The sequence below is a fragment of the Peromyscus leucopus genome, chromosome 17 (genome assembly GCF_004664715.2).
Source record: "Peromyscus leucopus breed LL Stock chromosome 17, UCI_PerLeu_2.1, whole genome shotgun sequence".
In the NCBI taxonomy this organism is placed as follows: Eukaryota; Metazoa; Chordata; class Mammalia; order Rodentia; family Cricetidae; genus Peromyscus; species Peromyscus leucopus.
Window position 1 is genome coordinate 13737067 of NC_051077.1, and position 11467 is coordinate 13748533.

Genomic DNA, 11467 nt, shown 5'->3' on the forward strand with positions numbered 1-11467 from the left:
GTGTTAAAATGTAAGCACCAGGAAAATATGGCCACTCCATATTTTATCTTCCCAAGACCCTTCCTCCTAACACAATACCTAGGTCATAGCATTAAACAAGCGCTTATTGTCATACTAATTTCTGTCTTTTATACCATCCCTGGTGCACAATATCATAAGCTGTGACATCTATTACAAATACTCAAGGCTTATCCATTGATCCAGTTTCATGCTTTTTAAAATTATTTTTAAATTTATCTTTGGGACATAATGTAGATCAATATTTCATAAATGTTTTATCGATGGTGAAAATAAAGGATATTCTCTATAGAATAAAAAGATCAATACATACACATTTACACATAGAGCTTTATTAATTATATTATTCAGGACTTTCATAATTGGCTTATTTTTCTATTTGATCTATAACAGAGGTACAAGTATGTGTTTGAAGCTTCTGCCCCCATTCTAATTCTGTTCATTTCATTTCTCCTCATTTTCTAAAACACATTGTCTGTGTCCATCAGATTTCAGTCAGATATGCAGAATAACCGTGAGGTCTGAATACGGCTTTATAGTAACCGCTGCGCATTCCTCCCCTGTGGGGAAGCTGGGGACTGTAGTCCTGAAAGGCTTAGAATGTCAGAGACGTCACCATGTGAGGCCACGAGGAGAGGAACATGTGGAGCACAGCTGTACTCAGAGTCACGTGTCCAGCTATGAGCCAGTGGGGGAGAAGTTGGGCATAGGCAGGAAGTGGACAGGAAAAATGGAAGGACTCAAAGGCAAGCCGGGAATCTCTGGCCTCCTAGAAACCGTTCCTATAAACTACCACACCTTCCACCTTCCGAATTTCACGTGAAGACCACTTCTCTACCACTAACTGAGATGGACAGTAGGGAATGTTACAGAAAACCATGACAAAACAGTCCAGGGAAGTCTGACCCCTTGTCAATACGACATCCACACACCTATCTTTCAACCGTAATTAAATACGTAAGTATAATTTAATGGAGACAATGTAAAAACCATGCCTCAGCTAATACAATACAAAACAGCTCTTATCCCGCAGGGAGGTACAGAAGAGTGAGACTTGGAGGCGACAGCAGCAGAGGGACACACCTCAGAACTTCCATACTGTGTGACTTTCCCTGCGTGCTCCGACTGATATGACTTGGAAAGAAACAAACCAACCGTCTGCATTACCGTAGCTTTTTGCTTCTCTCTGTTCAAGTGAGGTCACTGCTTTACCATCTCCCCAACAAATGATGTCACTGCCTTACCCATCTCCCCAACAAATGAGGTCTTACCCATCTCCCCAACAAATGAGGTCACTGCCTTACCCATCTCCCCAACAAATGAGGTCACTGCCTTACCCATCTCCCCAATATGTTCCCAGTCCTGTCTCAGTCATCTGTCTCTACCAGCAGGGCTTAGGATAGACATGAGCACAGTTGTTTAATTAGCAAATAGAGCATCTTCACGGTTCCTTACTTGTCTTTCACATTTTACTGTGTATCTTGCCCCCCTCCCCCAACTTTGATAATTGTTCAAAGTATGAGGACGCTCTTCACCTCTTCCCGTCTTCACAAGAAGTTGATTTCACGAGACTGTGCCATAACCATCTTTCGGATGAAGTTCAGAGAAGTCCAGCAACCTGTCGGGGTCCCCACAATCTTTGAAGGAAAGAGCTAAGCCTAGATGTAAGGATTTGAATGGCCAGCCCTGTCCTCAGTCATTACCATACACTGCGTTTCTGACTAATCCTGCTTCTATCATCTCCAAGGACTAGAGGCAAGAGCTGGATTCGTCGGTGCAGGGAGCAGAGCACATACTCCCCTTTTATCTTCTCCTCCAGCCCTGCCTTCTCCTCACACATTGCCAGCTCCCAATGATGGAAATTTGAAAGCATGTAACTGTTAATCGAGGAGTGATTAAAGAGTTTCATTTCTCGGAAGACTCCGTGCTCATCACCAGCTGTGATGGATGAGCCCCTAACATCCCCTCAGCCCCATTATATCGTGATTAATTGTGCCAGTTTAAGTCAATAATTCATTTGTTAAAAATAGGCCTGCGAAGTATCATTTGTCTCCTGGGTGATATCAGAATAAAAAAATTCATTTGATAGTTCTCATTAAATTAGTGTTGGAAGTTAGATTGGAGAACACTGTTCATCAAATTCTTATTGCAGGCTTATTTGATAAGAAGTTGTACTTGCCGAAAATTATGTCTGCTAAATGTCATAATGGGCTCCATGCTCCCTATGTTAATAAAGGAATAAAAGGTCTAGATATGTGCATGACTGGAGAAAAGGATGGGTCTTGAAACCAGAAGTAAACTAACTTCTGTTCCCTTGAGAAAATAGGTTATAAGTGATTTTCTGGTTTTTCCATTGCACTGATTTTTAAAAAGAAAATGAGAGAAAAAGCAAACGAGTTATCTACTTTCTGAGCTTAGAGGCCGATCTGGAAGTGTCAGGCTGGTTTCCAGAGAGGTGGATCTTCCCCGTTGCCACTTACCTAGAAATTGTTACAAACATTGCTTTTGGCCTCGCTGGACCATTAACGCATTTTCAGCTGTAAGTGATTCTGCAGGAATGTAGAAGCAAAGAGCAGCTCCACAGCGGATGATAACAGTCACCATCCTGTGAGACGCAGGATTAATATCACAGTATTTCAGAGCTCCATCTACACAGAAATACTCCCTGGATGCTCCTGAAACACTTAGGTCAGTGGAGAGATGACCCACGAATGCTCAGATGCCTTTGAAGATCATTGGTTTTGCTTACAACTTAGGGCGGTTCTAGCACCGTGCATTGAGTCATTGTGGGCAGAAAGTCAAGTGCCAGATACAAACAGAAACCTAATAATGATCAGAGGACAAGTGGGATAGAATAGAGCAGGCAGGTGAGAAGGAGGTGTGCTGTAAACAGAGAAGATGACAGAAGAACAGCGGAAACCACACTGGTCAACAGGGCATCCTTCTACAGCAGCTTCTAAAAACCCTCCTGCGCCAGGCGGTGGTGGCGCGGCGCACGCCTTTAATCCCAGCACTTGGGAGGCGGAGGCAGAGCCAGGCGGATCTCTGTGAGTTCGAGGCCAGCCTGGGCTACCAAGTGAGTTCCAGGAAAGGTGCAAAGCTACACAGAGAAACCCTGTCTCGAAAAACCAAAAAAAAAAAAAAAAAAAAAAAAAGAGTCTAAACCAGAAAGTGGTTATTTATTTTTATGGCTCCGAAGTGAACACAGATCCTGAAATCGGGAACCGAAGAGGAAGCTAAAGAAAAATTTCAGAACCATAACGAGAATGCCTCCAACCACTAGCAACTCTCAGTGGCCAAAGACCAATATGTTTCTGGATACTTCCTTGTGGCCAGAAGTCTAAAGACGTAGCCTTAATTATATATGAGCACGTATAACCCTCATCTCACACCAGCTGTTAACCTCTCTGTGGTACAGGTCACATCGGGCTGGTGGCACTCAGCTGCTGAACAAGGAAGTCTGTGCCCACACGTGAGGAGAGCTACTTCAGGCTGAGTGTCCTTTATCTGAAATGAGACCAGAAGTAGTTCAAATTTTGAATTAAAAAAAGTATTCTTTTGCATATATATATTTTGCAATATAAATTTTGATAATATTTTCCCCTCCCATTATCCCGTCTTATCTCATCTCCCCCAGCCCCTTTTTCTTTTTAGCAAATCTTCCTCTCACTTTCTTGTCTTTTTTTCTGTGCCCTTGCTGCATTTAATTAGGGTTGCTTGCGTGAGAATGGGTGAGGGCGGTAGTTACTGAACAGAGGCAACTTACCATTGTCTACGACACTGAAGACTATGGCATGCCCTCCCCCAGCGACAGTTAACGGCCAATGGCACCCCGGGGAAGGGGCGGAGCTTCATGAGTCCTTCCTCCATCTAAGATATGATGTTGATTTGCCAAGTCTTGGGCAGGTTGCCACTTCCGCTGTGAGTTTCTGGATGCAATAGCCGCTTCCTGTCTGGAGACAATGCTTCGCAGCACCCCTCCTCACCCTCTAGCTCCCCGATTCCTTCTGCAAAATTCCCTGAGCCTTAGATGGGGTGTTATAGACATCCTGCTTACCTCAGTCTTCTATTTGTGGTGTCACGTTGGTTCTCCACAAGTTGCATATTTTGGAGCCAGGCTAGTCAGAGTTCTAATACCTTAAATAATCAACTTAAAAGAAGAAAGACTTATTTTGGCTCACGGTTTTAACGTTTCCAGTCCATGGTTCCTTGACCCTGACAGTTTGGGGCTATGGTGTCATGGTGTGTGATGGTAAGAGAGAATGGCAAAGAAGTTTGTTCACCCCACGAGCTCCAGGAAGTAAAGAGGGAGAAAAAGGAGCCAGGGTACCAATATCTTCTTCAAAGGCATGCCTCCAGTCACCTAACTTCCTTCTGGTAGGCTTCACTCCCGAAAGGTTCGATCACCATTCAATAGCCCAGCACGGGGGAGACCCAGCCTTCGGCACATGGGACACGGGGAGACCCTCCGGATCCAAACTCTCACAGGGGCACTTCAGAGTTGAGACTTTCTGATTGTGGATGCTCAGCTTGCAAGACAAGAGAGAGCAGATGCAGAGGGTCAAAAGAGGCAAGATGGTGACAGACTGCAGGGCTGGGATGTGTTGCAGAGGTCACGGGGGTATTCTGAGACCCACTTCCGCTGCCGTCCTAAAAAGTGCTGGAGTCTTTCAAAACATTTGAGATGTTACAGTTCCGGTCAGCAATCCGCAGATTAGGTCTGCGGGATGGTTCTGTGTCAACTTGGAGGGAGTCTCAACTGAGAAAATGCCTCCAGAAGATAGGGCTATGGGCAAGCCTGTAGGGCATTTTCTTAATGAGTGATTGATGTGGGAGGGTCCAGCCCATGGTGGGTGGTACCATCCCTGGGCTGGGTGGTCCTGGGTTTTATAAGAAAGCAGGCTGAGCAAGCCATGGGGAGCAAGCTAATAAGAAGCACTCCTCTGTGGCTTTGCATCAGCTCCTGCCTCTGGGTTCCTGCTCCAGTTCAGTTCCTGTCCTGACTTCCTTTGATGATGAACATGATTTGGAAGAGTAAGCCAAATAAACCGTTTCCTCCCCAGCTTGCTTTTTGGTCATGGTGTTTCATCACAGCAATAGAAATCCTAGCTGAAACAGTAAGACTTCCGTAGCCTTCACACAGGGGATTCACATAGAACATATTGCCTCTCTCACTTGAATGTGGTGGCAGCAGATGGACACGGATGTCCCTTGAAGCACCTAGAACCCACCATTCCCAGGCCCATAGCTTTCTCAGACATCTCAGTAGCCACGCCTTCTTTCCTTATAATTCATTAGAAAATATGTTCTTGGTCCCAAGAAGGGGCATTAAAACTAGATACACAGAACAACATTCACTAAATAGTTGCCTTTTAAGATTACCGTTCCTGCTTGAACCAGATTTCACTCATTTTAACTGTCTGACAGGGAAGAGGCACACTGCCAGGGCTGGTATTTCCCTTCTGCAGCTCGAGGCCCAGGCACGCAACTCCTAGAGTATGAATTAGTAATGCTGTTTGTACCTCCCACCAGGGACAACGATGCTGTAATTCTTAATGAACCTTAGAAATGCCATTAACCCACCACATTCTCAATATTTCTCGAGACGGATCTGTAACTTCAGCTTTATTGTTTCCCTTACACAGTAGTCAGCGTTGGGTAAAACCTGGCCTCGCTCTCTGTCAATAAGAAAGGCAAGTTTAGAATGCAGAAGCAAAATGGAACTTCACCAGCTGCCCAGGGACAGCCATTTCTTTTTTGGGGGGGAGGGGGTGTTTTGTTTTTGCTTTAATTTGAAGGTTCACACGGGAGTACAGCGTGTTTACATACTTTCCCCTCTCCCCTCTCCAACTTCCCAAGTGTCCTCCCAACTACCCCTTCTCAAACTACCTCCTCTGCATTTATTTTTGTTGTATATGCACATGTGCACCCACACAAACACACGTGCACACATACAAACACACGCACACACACAGAGCTACTGATGCGCAGAGAAATAGCTTTTATTGTTGTTGTTAATATGTGAATTAACATATTGTTGTTAATATTTGAAGCTCATTTATATGAAGCACTTTGACTAAGGTTGTGTATTTTTTAGGTGTCATGATGAAGATCACAATATACGAATTTCATTTACTCATTGATGAGTTATTTATGAATGAAATTCCATGTGCCAAGTCCTTTCTGAAACTGACTCTTTTTTTTAAAGCCAAACAAAGTACCTTGGTTCAAATTCCTTATAGCTAAAACACAAATACACACCGAACTGCAGTTTCATAAATATGGTTTTCGATTGCATATCCCTTACCACAATTAAGATAGCAGGTTCCTAAAACAACAGTAGTTAGCAGTTCACATTCTACACCCCACTTGGTTTTGGGGGTCAGTTACTCATGAGTACATAGTTTGTTTTAAGAAGACAACTGGTACGTAGATGACACCACATCTCATTTTGGAGTGACAGAGTTGGTGGCGATTGCCTTTTGAAGGCCATATTTGCCCATCTTCCCAGAGCAGAGAGTTCAGCAACACAAAGGTCAGTTGGGTCGTGAGTTTAGGAACTCTGCACCATGGTAGCAATGGAAGGAGAAGGTTTGAATGCCACTGTTTTCAAGGCCGTAGAGGTTGACACTGTATTGAAAATGCATCAAGATTCAGAAGGATAATGTAGCCCAGGGGGCAACCAGGAACCCTGCCATGGTCCTGCAGAGCAATCCCATAAACACAGCTGCCTAAATAGCTGGCCCTTTGACACAGCACTGGCATGGCAGGGGTTCAGTAGTGCCAGGCAGATTTCATGCCTCCTAAATTAGATTCCTTGGGATCTGCCCAAGTGGGCATCATATCCTGCACAGTGACCTTATTGTCTAGAAAGAACTTGCCTACAGATTGATAGAAGGCTCTGAAATCAAGTCACCTCCTCCTCCACCCCAGCAAGAAACTAAGGCTCATCAGACCTAGATCTCTCCTCTCCGATGAACTCATACCCAAGAGAACTTGTGGGGTGAAGCTTTGAGGATGGAGAGGTACGTTTGATAATCAGGGGCGTGGCTTCTAAGATACATGGAGTCTTGCGTTCTTTACAGTGATATTGTTTAACTGCGCTATATCATTAAAAAAAATTGAAGAGAAGTGCACTGACTCCAGAGATGGCAGAGGCAGGATTGGAACAAGAATTAAAGTCTCCTGTCCAGAGCTCTTGATCTGTGAGCATGAATCAGGAAGTGATGGATCAGCAGCCCGAAGTTCCACCTTCCTGCCGGTGGTAAGCTTAAAAGGAGGGAGCGGACAATGTGAAGGGGGTGCCGGAGGTAGGTTCTAGCGAAAGTTAGAGAGAATGGGCCATGTCTTGCAGAACCTCCACAGAGGCGCCTTGTTGTAGGAGATGGAGAGAGAGTGGAATACAGGTCCCTCTGAACATCCATGAGGGTGTGCAGCGCCTAGGAAGTGCTGAGGAAGAAAGGAAAGACTGTGGAGCCAGGACAAAACGCCACCTTCTGGTGGAGCCTAATACACAGTGATCACGCCTTTGTGTTGCTGTGGATTCACTGTTCAGGGTCTATGTTATTTTCCTGGTTTTTATCTCCTGTTTATTCATGATGGGTCCATGTGAGGGGAATGAGGAAGGGAGTGTTGTGGGGTATCCACCAGAGAAGGCTGCTTGGACATGGGTTGAAGCCACAGAAAGTCTTTATTAGTCAGTCAGCGACTACACTGGGTGTTCAGGATCCCAGTGGAGCCCCAGAGCCTTTCTTAGGTAGAGCTTTTAAGCCCCAAACCATATTTAGGGTTGACACACTTCAGTTAACAAAAACAGTTAACCAGAAGCAGAACTACAGAACAAAAAAGCAAGATTAGTACATTTAGACACTTCACTAGAACTATGGATTTGACTGATTAGGTCTTTGTTTTTTTTCTTTTGGCAGGTGGTGCTATCTGCATGCTGAGTTTCATGGCCTGAATGGCGCTTCCATCATGGAGTCAGTTGTGCTAAGGTCTGGGTCCCTGTTACAGGAGGAAATTCAGAGCCAAGTGTCAGGGTTCAGTGCTTCCTCTGAGAGTCCAGGTCACACATCTTCCTGACTGCTACAACTGTCACCAATGCTTTGAGTAGAAAGTTTGGTACTGGACCAGACAGGTCCTCAGGCAGTCAAGTCCTGGTACTTATTAGCTCCGAGGTAGAGTTTGTACGGCTTCATCAAAAATGTGCATTCTTCACATGGAGGAAGATGCTTGGAAACCCAGCATTGGAAGAATGTGAAATTACTCCTTTGATACGTCTTGACAGACTGCAGAGAACAAAGTTGTCTTAGGAGTCTAGCCTGATGTTTCTCAGGGTGTATAATGTGCCTTTTGTGACTATTTGCTGTACTCAGTAGCTACTGCCTCCATGTGGACATCCAGGTTGCTTCTTGTGAGCCATGGATTTGGAAAGGAACTAACTAGTCTTGAGTGCCTTTAAAGTGTCAAGATATTTTCTGTTGATTGGGTGATTTTTGTCACTGTTGTTTGTTTTTGGAGGCAAAGCATGAAGCCCAGGCTGCTGGCCTTGACCACATGAGATGCCCACATGTTCTTGCGTTAGTGGTCTGCAGAACACTCATCTAATGCCCATTTCCTATAAAGTATTTTAACCCATGATTTATGGTCATAAACTTATGGATATAAGTTGCCTCGTTGTAGAATATTATTTTAAGGTGTGTTACTTTTGTTTATGCTGTGGAATATTGGTTTAATGATGTAAAGATGTGCTGCTTTTGTTTATGCTGCATTTGTTTAACTCTGTGAAGCTGTGATTCTTTGTCTGTCTAAACACCCAGTGGTCTAATAAAGGGCGGAGTGGCCAATAGCTAGTCAGGAGAAAGGATAGGTGAGGCTGGTAGAAGGCAGAGAGTATAAATAGAAGGAGAAGTCTGGAAAAAGGGAGAAGGAGCAAGATAGAACAAGAAAAGGAGGACGTCAGGGGCTAGCCACCCAGCCACCCAGCCACCCAGCCACCCAGCCACCCAGCCACCCAGCCAACCATGGACTAAGAGTGAAAGTAAGATATACAGAAATATAGAGAAAGATAAAAGCCCAGGGGCAAAAGGTAAATGGGTTACTTTAAGTTAAGAAAAGCTGGCTAAAAATAAGCCAAGCTAAGGCTGGCCATTCATAAGTAAGAATAAGCCTCCGTGTGTGTTTTTATTTGGGAGCTGAGTAGTGCCCCCCCCACAAAAAAAGCCAGAAGTGTAAAAAAAAACAACTGTATTTTGGTGCCCAATGTGGGGCTAGAGTAAAAGACTAGCCAACAACATTTTGGCATACCAACATGGTGCTCGAATTTCCATAGTGCCTGAGAAAGCTTTCAAAAGAAAAAAAGACACAGCTCCTTTAAGAGTTTCTGCCTGCTGGTGAGCCTTTCAGCAGCCAGTATATTAAGTAGAAACAAAAAACTACATGAAAAATTGCCTGCCACAGTGCAAGCATCGGCATTCCAGAGTTCTAGGAAGGTTGAATGTGGTTCCTGGTCACACACCTTTGACCCAGCCATAAGTTTTAGGCTTGGCATTCACAAACTAAGAAACAGGCAAGCCAGCCAAGAGCCACTTGAGGAGGAGTATCCAGGTGTAGGTTAGCAGTTTAAAAGGTTTGCTCACATGGTCAAAAAAAGCTAAAAGATACACAGTGAAAGAGGTGTATATGGAAAAAACCTCTAAACAGGCTATAGTGTGTTTAACAGTGTGTGTAGGCTTAAGAAAAAGACTACAGTCATAGAAAAAAAATGAATAGTTTAAAAATAAAGTCTTTAAAGAGAGAAGTAAAGTAACAAAAAAAGAATAAGCCACAGAGAGGTGGGAAATACACAGGGAGTCTGGATCCTGTGTGTTATTGTGTTGATTTTGAAGTTTTTGAATGTTGACAAGCAGACAATAGCTGCTGAGAGACATGGGGTTGTGAACTGGACTGCTAAACTGAACCAATCTAGATACTTTAGGAACACCTGGACTTTAAAAAAGGAGTTAAAAAACTTATTTTTCACATGGAAACCAAAAATGCTTTTGAGTTTTGTTTCCACAGGAGACAGAGGATATGGATTCCTTCAAGAATAATATAGATCAGGTTTGATCAGGAGAGACCTCCTGAATCTTGACAGATGATATCTATCAACAAAGGTTACTGCTGGTCTTCCCAGGACTTGGCCATTACCTCAAGCTTTTCTCAGGGACCCTAAAGATGCCTTCACCCACAGCCAGCAGGAAAAAAGAAAACTATGCCCACATTACCAAGAGTTGAGGGGTATGAGTGATTTTTGGTTATTTGGTGGGTTATGGACTTTTGTTATTATTTAGGGGAATATAGAATATTGATACAAATTTAAAGTTATTTTTTATTTCACTGTATATATGTTTCTACTCTTGTTTGGGATACTGTGCCTGTGCAGCTTATTTAAAAATGTAAGGTAAAATTCTAGTTTTTGAAAGCTATTATTATAAACTATATAGGATAATCAAGAAACATAGGTTGGTATCTAGTCATTTATAACTATCAAATTTGTAGATATGTTAGGCATGTTTTCCAGATCACATATAGATATATTTTAGATAGATAGGTGGTCTTCAAACCTTTCAAATAACTACAGAATATGGCTTTGAAAATATTTTGTTAACTTAAGACTTTTTATGACAATAAGACCCATCTGCTCCTGGTAGCATCAATTTACTTCAGAGGTGATGAGCATTGAAGAAACTCCTTATGGAGTTTGCTTTCAATGTGGCATGGCTAGCCATGTGGGCAAGAAGCTGCTCTTGCCTGGACTGCTTGACAGTATGTTGTGTAAACTGGACATGTAGGACTCACAGCAAAGTGACCACTGAAATTTGCCAAAATTAGGTGGAATGGTCCTGCAGGGTTCCTGCTTCACAGAAGAAACTGCTAGACATCCTGCAGGACACAGAGGAAAGTGACTGACAAACTTTGCCAATATAGGTGGGACAGTCTTTCAAATGTCCTGCTTCATTGAAAAGTCTGCCAGATACTATGGGCCTGTAGGCTGAAGATGATGCCCCAGTGTTGCAGAGGAACCCTGGGTGACTGTCCAGGCAGCCAGTGACTTTGTCATTTCTAGAGTTTTGGAAGTTTTTTGCAATGTACTTTTTGTTTACTTAAACAATATTATATTTTGGGGGCCTTTGATGGAGTTGAAGACTAGATAGTTATAGTTGAAGTTTTCCTTAGATATGAGAGAGAGTAAATTTGGTATAAAATTTTGGATTCACTAAGATAGGATAGATTATGAAGTATTTTCTTTAAATTTACTGGACACAAGTGAATTGGAATTCAGCACATTGTGAATGTAATATTTACTTGATAATTGTTCGTCATTGTATCCAGTCTTACTATGTTAAAGCTAAAACCTTTCATTTTTTGTTTAGAAAAAAAAGGGGGGAAATGTTGGGGAATATTATTT